The sequence below is a fragment of the Vipera berus genome (genome assembly GCF_964194415.1).
Source record: "Vipera berus genome assembly, chromosome: 1".
Classification (NCBI taxonomy): Eukaryota; Metazoa; Chordata; class Lepidosauria; order Squamata; family Viperidae; genus Vipera; species Vipera berus.
Window position 1 is genome coordinate 189132877 of NC_138202.1, and position 17808 is coordinate 189150684.

Consider the following 17808-nt stretch of genomic DNA (forward strand, 5'->3'; position numbering starts at 1 on the left):
AATGTCCCACAGGTGGTACCCGTACCACTGGTTGAAAAGCCCTGCTCTAGAGTTGCTATCATATCAGTAAATTCTGGTTAAGACCAGTTTTCAGCGTAGCAGAGACCTTCCTAGATACAATTCACAAGCTTCAGCTAGACTCATGAGATTAAAATATCTATACAATGTATATTCTTCACAGGCTAGCACTGTCTTCTGTAGTTTCTATAAAAACAATAGACCCTTTCCCCCACAACTTCATGCATCCTCACTAACTTGCACAGCGCCTCTGGCACAGCCTTCCCATCCTGTGCGGCATCACTTGTGCATGCCTGTGCATCATTGTATAGTTCAATAGTCACTTTAACTGCTAGAATCAAACCAGAAACAGGTGATTATTTTGTATTTGTATTATTTTAACTGTCTATTTCTTGCTTTCCCCATTAAAACAACTGTGTTGGTAGCTGTTTTGTTTGGTGTTCTTATGGAGATGAGAGTGGAAATAAAAGTTAATTAAGACACTGTTGATATTATAAGGATAAATTGAAGATTATGCTAAGTCTGTGATTATTAAAGGCTGATATAATTCTTCAACATAAAATAACTTCCTTGGAATCTTCAGCCAAGTTATGATTACAGTTCCAGAAGAAGCAGAGAAAAAACAGGCAGTTCTCCTTATGAAAGCTTCAATATATGAAATATTGGTTTTGCTAGAAAATTATCAGCTAAATATTAAGAAAAGCTATCTGCTTCTCCTTTTTGTGTAGGCAATTAGTTTCAGACATTTATTGTGGCATTCCTGAGAAATGCAAATAGGAATGAAATTTTAAATAAGTCTTTTAAAGAAGTTCCAATTCATAAAATGATTGAATGGGAAGAGAAGTCTTCTATTAAATTTTCCCCAGATTATGCTAAAGAATCACAGCAGCATAGAAATAAGTTTTATCTAGCTAAAATATTGTTCATTTTTAATCAGGTTTCTGTATGTCTTTGGTCTGACATTGTCAAATTGCACTCATTTCATTTCATAATAAGATGTTAAGATGTCTACTTAGGTTCAAGATGAATGTCTTTTGGAAGAGCATTGCCACTATGTTTGTTCTGTCTGCTATCCCTAGTTTCTAATGAAACATTTGTGTGTGTGTGTGTGTGTGTGTGTGTGTGTGTGTGTAAAAATATAGATATAGATAGATACAGATATGATAGATAGAGATAGAGATATATCATGAATTGTAGTTTTCTTCTCTTTCTCATGATTGTTTTTAAAAAAAAATACCAAAGGTTTCATTTTAGTTCCATAGTCTTCTCTTACCCCACATTCCACACTAGCTCATGCAACAGTACTATAACAAGGATGAGCATCATGATTAGTTGATTAATCTATTATATATATTCTGCATTATGTCTGAATCTCAGTCATGGTGTCAGATTGTATTTTTATCAACTTATTTGGTCTACTTTTCTCAATTTTGGAACAGCATGGAATTTCAGTATTGTCACTTGTATGATCCAAAGGACAACAAAAGAATGCCTTTTATTATTATTTGATATTATCAATATTAATAATGTTGAATGGCAATTTCCTTTGTAAGCTGAAATGTTCCTAATATGAATATAATTTAGTGAGTATTTAATAGGATTTGGCAAGCTTCAGAAATGATTACTGTTAGGCATATGGTGTTAGCCTACAATGTTGGGTTGAAAATATATTAACCATAATGCTATGTCTTTAAGAAGTTAATTGGCCAATGGGTGTGTAAGTGTTCTCATGGCCATAAGAGGGAGCTAGTAACGTAGCTTCTCTCTCTCTCTCTGAATTCACTGATCTCTACTATTACTGTTTTTGCTCTGCTGTTGGTTTACTACTGTTGTAAACCTGAACTGTGTATTGACCTCTGGACTGGTAAGAAGACTTTGTATTTTGGATTACTCCTTGGACTGTTGCTATTGTTTATGACTTGGACTGTTTATTTTTGACTGTGCATTTTTGTTTTTACACCACCTTAAAGTAAAATACTTTTTGCTTTTACAACTCAGTGTACTCCTGTGTGTGACTCTTACTGCTCTCAGTACCCTTCCTTGTCTGTGCAACTCTTTGGTAGCACAAGGAGACCTCTGCACAACAAATTCTTCAACACTGGTTATGGGCCCAGGCCTGTACTGAGAGTTAGTACACACAGTATTCCTAGCTGAGTTTGTGTTAGCTATTTGGTGTAAAATGGCACAAGAACTGTTGTCAGGCATCTCCTGGATAACCCGGTTGGATGGGACAAACTATGTTTCCTGGTCCACGAAATGCTGCTTGCTTTTGTGCAAGGAAGGACTATGGACTGTTGTAAATAACCCACCAGATACTACTGCTTGGGATGCAAATAATGAAGAGGATGCAAAGAAGATAGACGACTTTAAACAAAACAATGAGAAAGCTCTTTGCATTATTGGGCTAACACTGAATGACCAGCAGCTTGTCCATATTCATGGTGAGGAGTCTGCTGCTAGGTGTTGGGGCATTTTGCAAAGACTTTATGTTCGAGACAGTGTGGGTGCACATATACACCTTACACATAAGCTGTTTAGGGCTCGTCTGCAGAAGAATGGAGATATGCTGACCCATTTAAACTACATGAAGGCAACTTTTCAAGAGCTTCATGAAAAGGAGCTGATTTTTTCAGAGTTGCATCAGGTCTACATTATTCTGTCATCTTTGGATGAGAGTTATGATGAGTATGTTTCTTCTTTGGAAGTCCTGACCAGAGAGGAACTGACTTTGACTAACATTACTGGGAGACTGCTGGAAGAGTCCAGAAGAAGGTGTGACAGAGACCAGCTGAGAGAGACACAGCCACAAGAGGAGCAGCCATTCACCACTGCTTACAATGTCAAGAAATGTTATTCTTGTGGGGCTAGAGGGCATATAGCCAAATTCTGTAGAAAGGGTAAAAAACAGAATGTAAATAGCAGTGGGAAGGCTAAGAAGAGCATTGGTTTGGCTATTTCTGGTGAACCAACATCCAGAGATAATGAATTGTGGGTTGTTGATAGTGGGGCTTCCCAATGCATTACTAAAGAGAAAAAGATGTTTATTAATATGAAAAACAGCAACCAATATGTTTCACTAGCCAACGGTTGGAGGATGAAGGCCTCTGGTGAAGGTAATTCCTATTGTCCATGCATTGATGAACAGTTACCTATGTTATATATACCTAAACTAAGATTCAACCTGTTATCTGTAAGGGAATTGGTTAAAGTTGGGTTTGTGGTAACATTCAGAGGGGAGCAATGCACTATTGAGAGGAATGGAACCTGTGTAACTGCTAATTTGAAAGATGGTTTATTTGTTCTCATAAGTAACCAGGTTAGTACAGTTAAAGCCCCCTTCATGGATTACTGCCTTGTCGTGGCGAAGGGGCTTGCGTAATTCAATGAAGCTATGAGCTATGCCATGCAGGGCCACCCAAGACGGAAAGGTCATAGCAGAGAGTTCTGACAAAACGTGATCCACTGGAGAAGGAAATGGCAAACCACTCCAGTATCTTTGCCATGAAAACCCTATGGACAGTACCAAAAGGCAAAACGATATGACGCTGGAAGATGAGCCCCTCAGGTCGGAAGGCGTCCAATATGCTACTGGGGAAGAGCAGAGGGCTAGTACTAGTAGCGCCAGAAAGAATGAAGCGACTGGGCCAAAGCCGAAAGGACGCTCAGCTGTGGATATGTCTGGTGGTGAAAGGAAAGTCCGATGCTGTAAAGATTTTTTCTCCATAGGAACCTGGAATGTAAGATCCATGAATCAAGGAAAGCTGGACGTGGTCAAACAAGAGATGGCAAGACTAAACATCGACATCTTAGGTATCAGCGAACTAAAATGGACAGGAATGGGTGAATTTAATTCAGATGACCATCAGGTATACTACTGCGGGCAAGAATCCCTCAGAAGAAATGGAGTAGCCTTCATAGTCAATAAAAAAATAGGAAAAGCAATACTGGGATACAATCCTCAAAATGACAGAATGATCTCAGTTCGAATCCAAGGCAAACCATTCAATATCACAGTAGTCCAAGTCTATGCCCCAACCACCGGTGCTGAAGAGGATGAAATTGACCGGTTCTATGAAGCCCTACAGCACCTTATAGAACTAACACCCAAAAATGATGTCCTTATCGTCATGGGGGATTGGAATGCTAAAGTAGGAAGCCAAAAGATAACTGGAATAACAGGCAAGTTTGGCCTTGGAGTACAAAATGAAGCAGGGCACAGGCTGATAGAATTTTGTCAAGAGAATACGATGGTCATAGCAAACACTCTTTTCCAACAACCCAAGAGACGGCTTTACACATGGACATCACCAGACGGTCAACACAGAAATCAGATTGACTATATGCTCTGCAGCCAAAGATGGAGAAGCTCTATACAGTCAGTAAAAACAAGACCAGGAGCTGACTGTGGCTCAGACCATGAGCTTCTTGTTGCAAAGTTTAGGCTTAAATTAAAGAAAGTAGGGAAAAGTGCTAGGCCAGTCAGGTATGAATTAAATCATATCCCTGTTCAATATACAGTAGAGGTGACAAATAGATTTAAGGAATTAGATCTGATAGACAGAGTGCCTGAAGAACTATGGACAGAGGTTCGCAACATTGTACAACAGGTAGCAACCAAAACCATCCCAAAGAAAAAGAAATGGAAGAAAGCAAAATGGCTGTCTGAGGAAGCTTTGCAAATAGCTGAGGAAAGGAGGGAAGCGAAAGGCAAGGGAGAAAAAGAAAGATATGCCCAATTAAATGCAGAATTCCAAAGAATAGCTAGAAGAGATAAGAATGCCTTCTTAAATGAACAATGCAAAGAAATAGAAGAAAACAATAGAATAGGGAGGACCAGAGATCTTTTCAAGAAAATTGGAGAGATGAAAGGAACGTTTCATGCAAAAATGGGCATGATAAAGGACCAAAATGGCAGGGACCTAACAGAGGCAGAAGAGATTAAGAAGAGGTGGCAAAATTACACAGAAGAACTATACAGGAATGAGCTTAACATCCCTGACAATCACAATGAGGTGGTCACTGACCTCGAGCCAGACATCTTAGAATGTGAAGTGAAGTGGGCCTTAGAAAAGCTGAGCAACAACAAAGCTAGTGGAGGTGACAGTATTCCAGCTGAGCTATTCAAAATCTTAAAAGACGATGCAGTAAAAGTGCTACACTCAATTTGCCAGCAAATTTGGAAAACTCAACAGTGGCCACAGGATTGGAAAAGATCAGTTTACATTCCAATTCCAAAGAAAGGCAGTGCCAAAGAATGTTCAAACTATCGCACCATTGCACTCATTTCTCATGCTAGTAAAGTTATGCTTAAAATTCTACAAGCTAGACTCCAGCAGCATGTGGATCGAGAACTACCAGAAGTACAGGCAGGATTTCGAAGAGGCAGAGGAACTAGAGATCAAATTGCTAACATACGCTGGATCATGGAGAAAGCTAGAGAGTTCCAGAAAAACATCTACTTCTGCTTCATTGACTATGCTAAAGCCTTTGATTGTGTGGATCATAACAAACTGTGGCAAGTCCTTAAAGAGATGGGCATACCAGACCATCTTATTTGTCTTTTGAGAAACCTATATGCGGGCCAAGAAGCAACAGTGAGAACTGGACACGGAACCACTGATTGGTTCAAAATTGGGAAAGGAGTCCGGCAAGGCTGTATACTGTCGCCTTGCCTATTTAATTTATATGCAGAGCACATCATGAGAAAGGCAGGGCTAGATGAATCAAAAGTTGGAATTAAGATTGCCGGAAGAAACATCAACAACCTAAGATATGCAGATGACACCACTCTAATGGCAGAAAGTGAAGAGGAACTAAAGAGCCTCTTGTTGCGAGTGAAGAAGGAGAGTGCAAAACTTGGGTTGAAACTAAACATTAAGAAAACCAAGATCATGGCATCTGGCCCTCTCAATTCCTGGCAAATAGATGGGGAAGAAATGGAGGTAGTGACAGATTTTATTTTCCTGGGCTCCAAGATCACTGCAGATGGGGACTGTAGCCAAGAAATTAAAAGACGCTTGCTCCTGGGGAGGAAAGCCATGGAAAATCTAGACAGCACACTAAAAAGCAGAGACATCACCCTGTCAACAAAAGTGCGTATAGTCAAGGCTATGGTCTTCCCAGTTGCAATGTATGGCAGTGAAAGCTGGACCATAAGAAAGGCTGAACGCCAAAGAATTGAAGCCTTTGAACTCTGGTGCTGGAGAAGACTCCTGCGAGTCCCTTGGACTGCAAGGCGATCAAACCGGTCAGTCCTAGAGGAGATCAACCCTGACTGCTCTTTAGAAGGCCAGATCCTGAAGCTAAAACTCAAATACTTTGGCCATCTAATGAGAAGGAAGGACTCACTGGAGAAGAGCCTAATGCTGGGAAAGATTGAGGGCAATAGAAGAAGGGGACGACAGAGAATGAGGTGGCTGGATGGAGTCACTGAAGCAGTGGGTGTGAGCTTGAATGGACTCCGGAGGATGGTGGATGACAGGAAGGCCTGGAGGAACGTTGTCCATAGGGTCGCGATGGGTCGGACACGACTTCGCAACTAACAACAACAACAACACAGTTAAAGCTAACTCGATATGTGAGAACAAGAAGCCACATGATGAATGTATACATTTATTGAATAGGCGGTTAGGGCATGTAAACTTTAACTCACTACGTAAAACAGTTGAGTTAGTAGAAGGAATTAAACTGAAGCCATGTAGTATGTATTTGAATTGCAATGCCTGTAATCGGGAAAAGAGTAAGGCAACTCCTGCAAACAGGTTAAACGGTTTCAAAACAACTGTTCCTTTGGAAGTTGTGTTTGCTGATTTAATTGGACCCATGAAACCAGGTTTAGGAGGGTCATGTTATGTTTTAAGTATACTGGACCATTACTCTCGATATGGATTTTGTTATCTGCTTAAGTCAAAGGCAGACACTTTCCAACAATTTGCAAACTGGCTGAAGTTCGTGGAGTGAAAAACAAAGAGAAAGGTTCAGTGCATAATCACTGATAATGGCACTGAATTTACAAAGAAGCGTTTTGTTGATATGCTAGAATCAGCTGGCATTGAGCATAAACGTTCAGCCCCTTATAGGCCTCAACATAATGCATTTGTTGAGAGACGTGGGCAAACGTTACAAGCCATGATGAGAACCATGTTAAAAGATTCTGGCTTAACAGATAGACTGTGGGGGGAGGCAGCAAAATGTGCAAACCATGTTCTGAATTTAGTTGTTAATACTTCTACTGGTAAAATACCATATACAATATGGCATGGTAGAAGACCAAACCTTGATTACCTGCACACGTTTGGCACCCCAGCTTGGGTCCACATTCCTGCACAACTCAGGAGTAAAGGCCAACATAGGGCTAGGCAATTATACTTCGTAGGTTACGAAGCTAATCACAGATCCTATCGTTTCTGGGAACAAGGTACAACTAATGTATATAACAGTGCAAGTGCAAAATTCCTTGAGCATGTTGGTTGGGATAGGTTAGAGCAAGAAACCGTTAATACTGATCCTCTAGTGTTTGAGGACTCCTCTGATAACGTAACTAGTAATGATAATACATCTCCTGTAAATATAAAAGATGAAGAGGAGATAGGGGAGATAATAGATGAATCAGAGGAAGGAAAGGAGTCAGAAACCCAAAGCCCTGTAATTCCTTGGCGTTCAACGCGCATTAGAGGTCCACTTGATCGCTATGAAGCTAGTATAGTATGTCAAGTTAGTTCAGTACCTTCTAACTATGATGAGATCAGGATGTATCCTGAAAAAGAACAGGCATCATGGAAAGCTGCAATGAACAGGGAGTTGAAGTCTTTGCAGGATCTTAAGGTCTATGAGAAAGCAAAACTGCCACCTGGTGAGCAAGCTATAGGTTGCAAATGGATATATAAAATAAAGAAGGGTGTAGATGGGACTGTAACCCATAAGGCACGTTTGGTTGCATAAGGTTTTGCCCAAACTACTGAGGATTATGACGAGGTGTTTGCACCCAGTCTGAGGGCAACTACTTTAAGAGCAGCTTTAGTATGGGCGGCTAAAAATCAATATATGGTTAACCATGTAGATGTTGAAACTGCATATTTACATGCTCCATTGCAACATACTATTTATTTAAGAATACCACCAGGATTGACCAATGATAGAGACCATGATTGTTGGGAATTAAAGAAAAGCCTCTATGGATTGAAACAATCAGGCTATGAGTGGAATAAATGTTTAGTTAATGAGTTAAGTGCATTAGGTTTTGTAGCCAGTAATGCTGATCCTTGTTTGTTTAAAAGAGATCACAACGGAGCATTATCTTTTCTTTTATTATTCACAGATGATATTGCAATCATAACAAAAACTGAGTTAGAAGCACAAACTATCATTTCAAGATTGCAAATAAATTCACAATTAGGAATCTTGGGAAAATAAGCCACTATTTGGGGTTAGATATTGTGAAAAAATGTGCATAAGATTGTAAGGGTTATATATTATTCTACCCAAAGGGGAGAATGTTAGGCATATGGTGTTAGGCTACAATGTTGGGTTGAAAATATATTAACCATAATGCTATGTCTTTAAGAAGTTAATTGGCCAATGGGTGTGTAAGTGTTCTCATGGCCATAAGAGGGAGCTAGTAACGTAGCTTCTCTCTCTCTCTCTCTCTGAATTCACTGATCTCTACTATTACTGTTTTTGCTCTGCTGTTGGTTTACTACTGTTGTAAACCTGAACTGTGTATTGACCTCTGGACTGGTAAGAAGACTTTGTATTTTGGACTACTCCTTGGACTGTTGCTATTGTTTATGACTTGGACTGTTTATTTTTGACTGTGCATTTTTGTTTTTACACCACCTTAAAGTAAAATACTTTTTGCTTTTACAACTCAGTGTACTCCTGTGTGTGACTCTTACTGCTCTCAGTACCCTTCCTTGTCTGTGCAACTCTTTGGTAGCACAAGGAGACCTCTGCACAACAAATTCCTTAACAATTACAAAAGTGCCTCAACTGAGCATGAGCATAGTCAATATTTCATATATTAAAGCTTCAGTATATTAAGCCCTTTCCTCTTCATTTATTTAAGAAAACTTTCAGTACGGCTCTCAAGAGATCCTTGAATATAGATGTAATAATATATATTTAAAATAAATTTAATATTTAATGAAAGATAAAACTCCATTTAATAAAACAGATGGAACATGAAACAAATTATTATTGTTGTTGTTGTTTTCAGAATTTAATTAAATCATTGTCTTTTGTCTAGAATTTTGCTACTGCATTTATTTAAGGTGAAATTATATATCTCTTTCTTTTAAGAAGAAGCAACAACTGAGGTTAATTCCCTATTGCTTTTATCGATACTTTTTGGCTACTTTATATTTTGATCATATTTAAATTTATTTTTATCTTTCATTTATTTTCTAATTGCTTTGTTTGCCTGTTTTTTGCCCAAATTCTGATTCTTTTTCTTTTCATTTAGACTTTCTCTCCGCCCTTCCCCTTTTTATGAAGGAAGCCTTAGATTCTGTTTGTTAATTACATCCCCATTTTCTATGATTTTGTGGCATCTTTCATGATCCAGAAGTTGCTGAATTCTTAGTTATGGTTATTATAACTTTTAAAATTCCTAAGTATTCTAGTAACCCTTTTGCCTTTCCGTCACCTCTTAATTCCCAAATTAAGGGGAAATTTACTTTTTAAAAGTCAATGAAGAAACTTGTTCCCTGCATGTCCTAATTGTCGGTCTCCAGGAAACATCACGTTGGAAACATGATTTTGCAATCTTCTTATAAAAAGAGTTGATAAATGAGTTGATGACCTCCCAGTGACTGGGATGTAGAAATATATATGAAGTTTACAACTTTGGTGCATCAGGCCCAGGTAAAAATAAAATAATGATTAGCAATTGTCCAGCCCAGAGTAATTCCTGATATTCATTTTGAAATTAATTATAAAATTAATTCATGAACAAAATTAGTTTTTTTAAAAAAAATCATGATTAGATGATCTTAATGTAGAAAGACTACTATGGAAATAGGAGTTTTCCGATGTCCAAGTTCCAGAGTGCAGAGATATTTAATGGAAAGTACCAGTATTTACAATTGCCTTGGAAATGGACTGGCAAGTTGTACCTTTCAATCAAATCCAGGCAACATTTTAAAATAGTTCATGAAGAAAATTTTGAGAAAACTGAATAACATATTTTATAGAGATAGATTTTTTATTTTTTATTTTAATCCCATTTATATCCCGCCCTTCTCCGAAGACTCAGGGCGGCTTACAATTTAAGCACAAACCAATGTGCTTAGCAATAGCCTTCATTCTATGTATATGCCTACTTATTAGGGCTGTCCCCCCCCCAAGCGGCATTATTACAAAGTCAGCTTATTGCCCCCAACAATCTGGGTCCTCATAGATGTTATCATATCATATATGGAGTTGCTAGATAATCTTCTAAGAATATATGAAAAATACCATATTCCATATCAGCCCCAACATTTTCTAGTTTGAAGAAATGGTAGGAGATGTTCAGAATCTTACATAAAAAGGCTTCTCCATCATTTTTAATTCCAAATGAAAATGCTTGAGGAATTTGGTCACTTCATAGTTTGGAGCAGACAGACTTAATTTATACCTCCTAGATCAGGTTTTTTCAACTGGTGGTACACGTACCATCAGTGGTACTTTGGCACCTGGCAGGTGGTACACAACTGTCCTAGAGAAGTTGTAGTGGAGGGGGAGAGGAATGAGCTGAAATGGCAGCAGCAGCACCGCACAAGACTGAGGGAGAGAGAGCTGGAACTGCAGGGCTATCGGGGCTTGGCAGTAGTCGCAGGATCAGCACCAGGCTCCAGCTAATCAGCGCTTCCAGGAGCTGGAGGTGCACTGAAGAGAAAAGGAGGAGGGGGGGGCAAGAGAAGAGGGTATAAAAGGAGATTTTGGTTGGAAAGGGCCAGCGAGAGACTGCCCCGCCCCCCTGGCCATGTGAAGGAGGCGAGCACCTGGCATCCCTGCTGACCATTGAGGAAGAAAAAAGGTAATTGAAGTGCTTCCCTTTCCCCCAGGATGCCAGTGCTTGTGCGCTCACTGCCTTCTCCATGCACCTCCCAGGAAGCTGAACAGAGACAGCCGAGGGGGGGGGGCTTTGCTGGCTCCAGGGCTGCCCCATGGATCTAAGGCTGAGCGCGTTCCAGGTTTGATGGTCCCCACTAGTAGATCAGTGCCATGCCCACTTGCTGACCTAGCCTCACAGACAGCAGGCTTCCCTTTCACCAGGACTACCCCTGCCTGGGTGGGATAGCTATGGCCGGTGGCAGCATGGCCACTGGGAGCGCTGGCAATCTCTCCCCCTCCCGTCATCCCTTCCTGAGCATGGAGGAAGGAAAGAGAAGCAGGGAAGGAAGGAAGGAAGGAAGGAAGGAAGGAAGGAAGGAAGGAAGGAAGGAAGGAAGGAAGGAGCAAGCTGAGAAAGGGACCGCCTTCTGAGCGCTTTGCATGTTCGTTTTAAGCTGCCAGAGGCTCTGGGCAGGAGGCTTCCCATTTTGACTCTTCCCCCCCCCGTCGTTGCCTCTGCCTGAAGGGTCTCTGCATGGCTCTCAGCTCACCTTTTCCAGACCCGCACATGTATTTGTGTGTGTTTGGGGGGGGGTCTTACCTCTTGCAGCCCCCACTGTAACATTGAGGAGGAAAAGAACGGGAGGGGTAAGAGAAGCTATGATGGGAGCTTCTTGCAGCCTTCCATGGGGCTAGGAGAGGGAGAAGAATGGGGGCAGGGCACGATGCGATGGGCGGCACGTTGAGAAAAATAAACAAGTACTACAAAAAACCAGCTTTTGTTAGTTTGCAGCCTGCCATCACAGGTCTCTGTTGAGGGCGCGCGGCTGCAAGGGGTGAGAAACACACACACCCTGTGTGCGCGCTCACACACACACACACACACACAGACACACACATACGTACAGAAACACATGTGTGGGTCTGGGAGAGGTGAGCTGAGCCACGCAGAGGCAATGATGGGGGGGAGCCTCTGCCCACCACTGCCTGCCTGTTGCCACCTCTGCCTGGTTTTTTTTACAAAAAGCCAGGGGAGGGAGGGAGGGAGGAAGGAAGGAGTTGTTCTGTACCAGCCTGCTACCGGCCCTGCAGAAAAGGCAGGGACAACTCCTTTTACAAGAAGGCAAGAGGCTGGAATTCAGCTTGCCAAATTTATGAATACAAAAACAAACAAAACAAGACACGAACGAAGAAACAGGAGCTTTTCAAGCGGTTGCCTTCAGCAAACCAGCCCTCCCACGCATTCCCCTTTTATACAGTTCAGGGCGTGGCTTCTCTCTGCCTCCTTCCGAGGTGCCCCATTGCCTTCCTGTTTACTCCTGATTGACTGCCCCCTGCATCGGGTGTCCTTGAACAGGGCCAGCTGTGGGTCATCTTCATCCACACTGTCAGGCTCACACAGCTGGGTCTCCGTCGTGACCAGGTGGGAGGGGCCCAGCTGAGGGCTCTGCGGAGCCTCAAGGCCATCATCAGCAAGCTCTTCAACACCACCCCTCCTCCTCTGAGTCGTCCGACCCAACTGCCGAACCCACAGGCTGACCCTGAATCACAACAGGAGTCAGCAAAGGAGGGAGGGAAGGCGAGAGGGAGGGAACTTGGTTGGAAAGGCAACTTGGTTGGAAATGCCTGTTTGAAGGAGGGCTGTTGGGGCTGGCAAAGCCCAGGATTGCTGCAAGTGGTTACAGCTGATCAGTGCTTCTGCAGGGCTAAGGGGGCTGGGCAAAGTCCAGGATTGTTGTGAGCAGATACAGATGACGGGTGCTTCTGCAGGGCTATGGGGGCTGAGCAAAGCCCAGGATCGGTGCGCACTGCTGCAGGGTTGAGACAGAAGCCTCAGGATCAGTGTTTCCAGTGCACAAAGGGGAGGGAGAGAGGAGAGGCTATAAAAGGAGGTTTTGGCAGGAGAGAAAAAAAAAAGATAATGGGGGAAAGACAAGGGGACCTCAAAAGAGAGAAGTGCAACCTTGAGAGGAATCAGCTGGAGGTACACAGAAGAGAAAAGGAGGGGGGAGAGGAGAGGCTATAAAAGGGAAAAGAGGATATAAAAGGAGAGGAAAGGAATAAAAGGGGGGGAAAGAGGATATAAAAGGGGGGAGGGAAGAGAGGACATAAAAGGAGAAAAGAGAGGGATGAGAGAAGAGATGATATAAAAGGAAGCGTGGATTTGGTTTCTCTATTGACTTTGCTTTCAGAAGGTTGTAAAAGGGGATCACATGATCCTAGGACACTGTGACCATCATAAATATGAATCAGTTGCCAAGCATCCAAATGTAGATTGACCCTGGGGATGCTGCAACGGTCATACGTGTGAAAAATGGTTATGTCACTTTTTTCAGTGCCGTTGTAACTTTGAACAGTCACTAAGTGAACTGTTGTAAGTCGAGGACTACCTGTATTTTCCTCTTTTTTTGGGTCAAGTTTTTGACACCTTACTAGGCGACTGGTGGTACTCGAATATTACCATGTCCTAAAAGTGGCACAATCTTTGAAAATGTTGAAAAGCCCTGCTTTAGACTATCCATACCCAATTCCTGCTACCCTTATGTTTTTATTTCCAGGCCCTTATTCATCTTAGTTGCTCTTCTTTGCATTTTTTCCCAAAGTCTTGACTATCAAGCTTGAAGCTCGCTTTGCTGGTGCAACAATTATTTCTTCTTAAGAAGGATTTTCTCGAGTCCCAAGCTCCTGTAGCCTGTCCAGTAGCCTGCAGAAGACTGTGAAGACTTGGGGTAAGATAGCCAGAACGGGTCTGGTGAAAGATGGTGAAGCTACAGGTCAAGTGGACTTCGGAGCTGAAGCAATGGTGACCCACCCAAGGGAGTCACTGGCAACATGAGATGGAGTCATGGTGGTGAGAAGTCAATGCCAGACAGGAAAGGAGCTATGGAGGTTCATGATGCCAAAGGCATGCGAAGCTGAGTTCCCACTAATCTCCCCTTTTTCTGACACCGTCAACGTTATTTCTCATCCTTTAAGGGCCAGGCTGAAGTTTCTTTCATCCACACCTAAACCAGCAGATTAGAATACACCATTGTAGTAATTTCAATTTCTACTAGTTGGACCATAAAAATTTAACTTCCACACGCACCTTTTCTTAATTTTTTCCAGCATTTTTTTCCTGGTTTCCTAAATTATTCCCAATTTTACTTTTTTAAAATTATTTCTACCATCTCTTCTTTCAATAACTGGGCAATCCCAATCAATCTTTTTATATTGGCCACATTTAGAAAGGGTGGCATTCTACCATTCTTGTTCTTTCAGTCCTCGTCTTTCAAGACCCTTCTTTATTGTAGCAGTATTCCGGACTCATTTAATGTTTTCACTATCTTTTCAAATTATGGAACTCACAACTGAGTACCATACAGGAAATGCAGCCGAGTTTTCTAGTAAATTCCATCCTGTTCATTTCAGCCCACTGCTCAAGCTTGCATAAAAAAAATTTCATGTTCTTTTTCAGTCACACTTACCAGGTTTGGATCAAGTTCAAACTTATTGACTATCAGGAGACACTTCATCAGCATGCTGATGCCCATAGCATTTCTTAGATCTAGTAAGCAATCAGTAACTTTATCAGTGGAGGACTCAGTTAGTTTGGCATGATTTGTTTATGACAAGCTGACACTGGCTCCTGTTAATTGCAGCCTGTCTGTTTGAGGACCTTGCCCATAAAAAGAGCAAGCTAGCAGGTATGTAATTGCTGTGGTCTTCTTCCTTCCCTTTTTCTGTAGATGAACATGGCATCTGATCTCCCCCAGTACCATGGGACATCCCCAGTTTTCAAGGATTACTACAATAATCTCTGCTAATTACTTCAGTTCTGCAATAATCTCTGCTAATTACTTCAGTACTGTGGAATATAATCCAATTGGTCAGAGAAACTTGAATTTAATAGAGTTAGTTGAATTTTCTCTTATCACCTCTTCTTCCCTAAACAGCAGCTTCCTCATTCTTCTATGCTATAAGAATACTATGCCCAGCTAAGACTTGATTCTCCTTCTGAGGATAGATACAAAATCATTCGGTTGCTGGAATTGGGTATGTGTAGTTTAACGAAGAGAAGAGTGAGGGGTGACATGATAGCAGTGGTTGTTACAGTGACTCAGCCTGATTATTCAGTTATAGAATTGATGGAGATAATAACGCAATATGGGAACGTTTCTGGATTTAAGGTCAACATACAAAAAACTAAAACGTTGCCTAAAAATATGACAGTATCACAAAAGGCTGTTTTAGAAGAGCTAACGGGATTTGAAATAGTTAAAAGGGTTAAATATTTGGGGATATATTTGTCACCCTCAAATGTGAAATTATATAAAAATAATTATGAAAAGTTATGGGGAAAAGTACAAAAAGAATTAGATAGTTGGAAAAAATTACAATTATCCTTATTGGGAAGAATTGCAGCAGTGAAAATGAATGTTTTGCCAAAATTTTTATTTTTATTTCAAATGATACCTATGCTTAAAAAGGATTTAAATTTGGAGGAATGGCAAAAAGGAATTAATAAATTTGTCTGGGCAGGGAAAAAGCCATGAGTTAAATTTAAGATAATGCAAGACACGCTTGAAAGAGGTGGTCTTAAAATGCCTAATTTCAAATTATATTATGAAGCTGCTGCTTTGTCAGCGATAAGTGACTGGTTTAATTTAACACAAGCGAGATTATTAAATCTTGAGGGCCATGATTTGTTATTTGGATGGCATGCATATTTATTGTATGATAAGAAGGTGGATAATGTGTTTAAGATACATATTTTAAGGTTTGCTCTGTTGCGAGTTTGGAAAAAGTACAGACACAAGTTAAATTATAAGATACCTATTTGGGCAATACCTAAACACGCAATAGAAAATATAAATGTGGGATTCAAACATGATGTGACTACATATAAGGAAATTTTAAGTTTGGAAAGGAATGTATGACAATTAAAGTCATATAACATTTTAAAAGAAGAAAAGATAGTACAAACTTGGTTTCAGTATGGGCAATTACAGGCTAGGTGGAAAGAGGACCAGAAAACTGTTTTTTTTGATGACTGATGAAAACTTGGTAAAGCAAATCAGAGATCAAGGTCAAGCACACATAAAAAGGATATATCTTGCATTGATAGAAATTGATTCAGAGATGGAACTTGTTAAAGATTGTATGATAAAGTGGGCTCAGAATTTTCAAGAAGTTATTACAATGGATACTTGGGAAAAGATTTGGGTGAGAAATGTAAAATTTACACAGGCCCAAAATTTAAGAGAACTTTTACAAAATGTTTTATAGGTGGCATTTAGATCCTAAAAAATTAGCAAGTATGTATCCGAACTGCCAGTCCAAATGTTGGAGGTGTGGTTGTGAGGATGCAACGTATTTTCATATATGGTGGACTTGTAAAAAGGTTAAAGCTTTCTGGATTAAAATTTGGTGGAATATGCAAAAGATATTCAAGAAAAGGATAAAGTTTTCTCCGCAATTGTTTTTATTGGGTATTATCACAGATACCACCATTGTAGATATTAAATTGATGTTGAATTTAATTACGGCAGCGAGACTTTTAGTAGCGCAATATTGGAAGAAGGAAGAACTGCCGACTATAGAAGAATGGACTTTAAAAGTTTCTAACTTGGCGGAGATGGCAAAGATTTCAGTGTATTTGAAAGATCAATCGCAACAGAGATATACTGTGGAGTGGAAGAGATGGATAGATTATATTCAGAATAAATATGGGACTAAAAAGTTTCACTTAGCATTTGAATAAGTAGCGGATTTATATGATGTATAATTAGCTTGTAGTTATTTTATTAAGAGTTAAAGTGCAATAGAATTTAATATCTTATTGTTGTTTGCATTTTTTAGATTATGTTTGTATTTTTATACCCTGTATTTAGCTCTGGGAAGTCGGGGAGGGGGAGGGGAGGGGTTTTGTATTCAAAAATGTACTGTAAAACTTTTCAATAAAAAAAAGCAGTGTTCCAATATCTTAGGGGCTGCTACAAAGAAGAGGGAGTCAAGCTATTCTCCAAAGCACCTGAAAGCAGGACAAGAAGCAACGGATGGAAACTAGTCAAGGAGAAGCAACCTAGAACTAAGGAGAAACTTCCTGACAGTTAGAACAATTAACCAGTGGAACAACCTGCCTCCAGAAGTGGTGAATGCTCCAACACTGGAGGTTTTTAAGAAGAAACTGGACAGCCACTTGTCTGAAATGGTATAGGGTTTCCTTCCTGAGCAGGGGGTTGGACTAGATGACCTCCAAGGTCCCTTCCAACTTCTTCTTATTATTATTATCTATGGTCACTTCACCACCTTTTACCAGACTTAAACTTTGTCTTTCTTTTTATTTCTAATATATTCAAAGAACCCCTTTTTGTTGTCTTTGGTATCTCACAAGCCTGAGTTAATTCTGAACTTTCGTTTCTCCCCACTGAAACCTGCTGCATTTTAATTGTGTTTTATGTAAGATTCTAATTCCTATAGTACAGTATATGTTTGGAATTTGCATCAGAGTTTAAAGTAGTTTTCTTAAGCATCCATGATACAATGCCACAAGATTCTGCATTTATGTAGTAAGCATGAGCTTACTCAGTGATGCCCTCGACGTGATGTCCCATTGCCTGGAGGCGGTCCGGGTCTGGATGGGGAGGAACAGGCTTCGGCTCAACCCTGACAAGACTGAGTGGCTGTTCGTGCCGGCATCCCGGGAAATTCAGATTACTCCATCTCTTGTCATGGGGGGTGAGCTATTACCCCCCGTAGATAGGGCGCGCAACT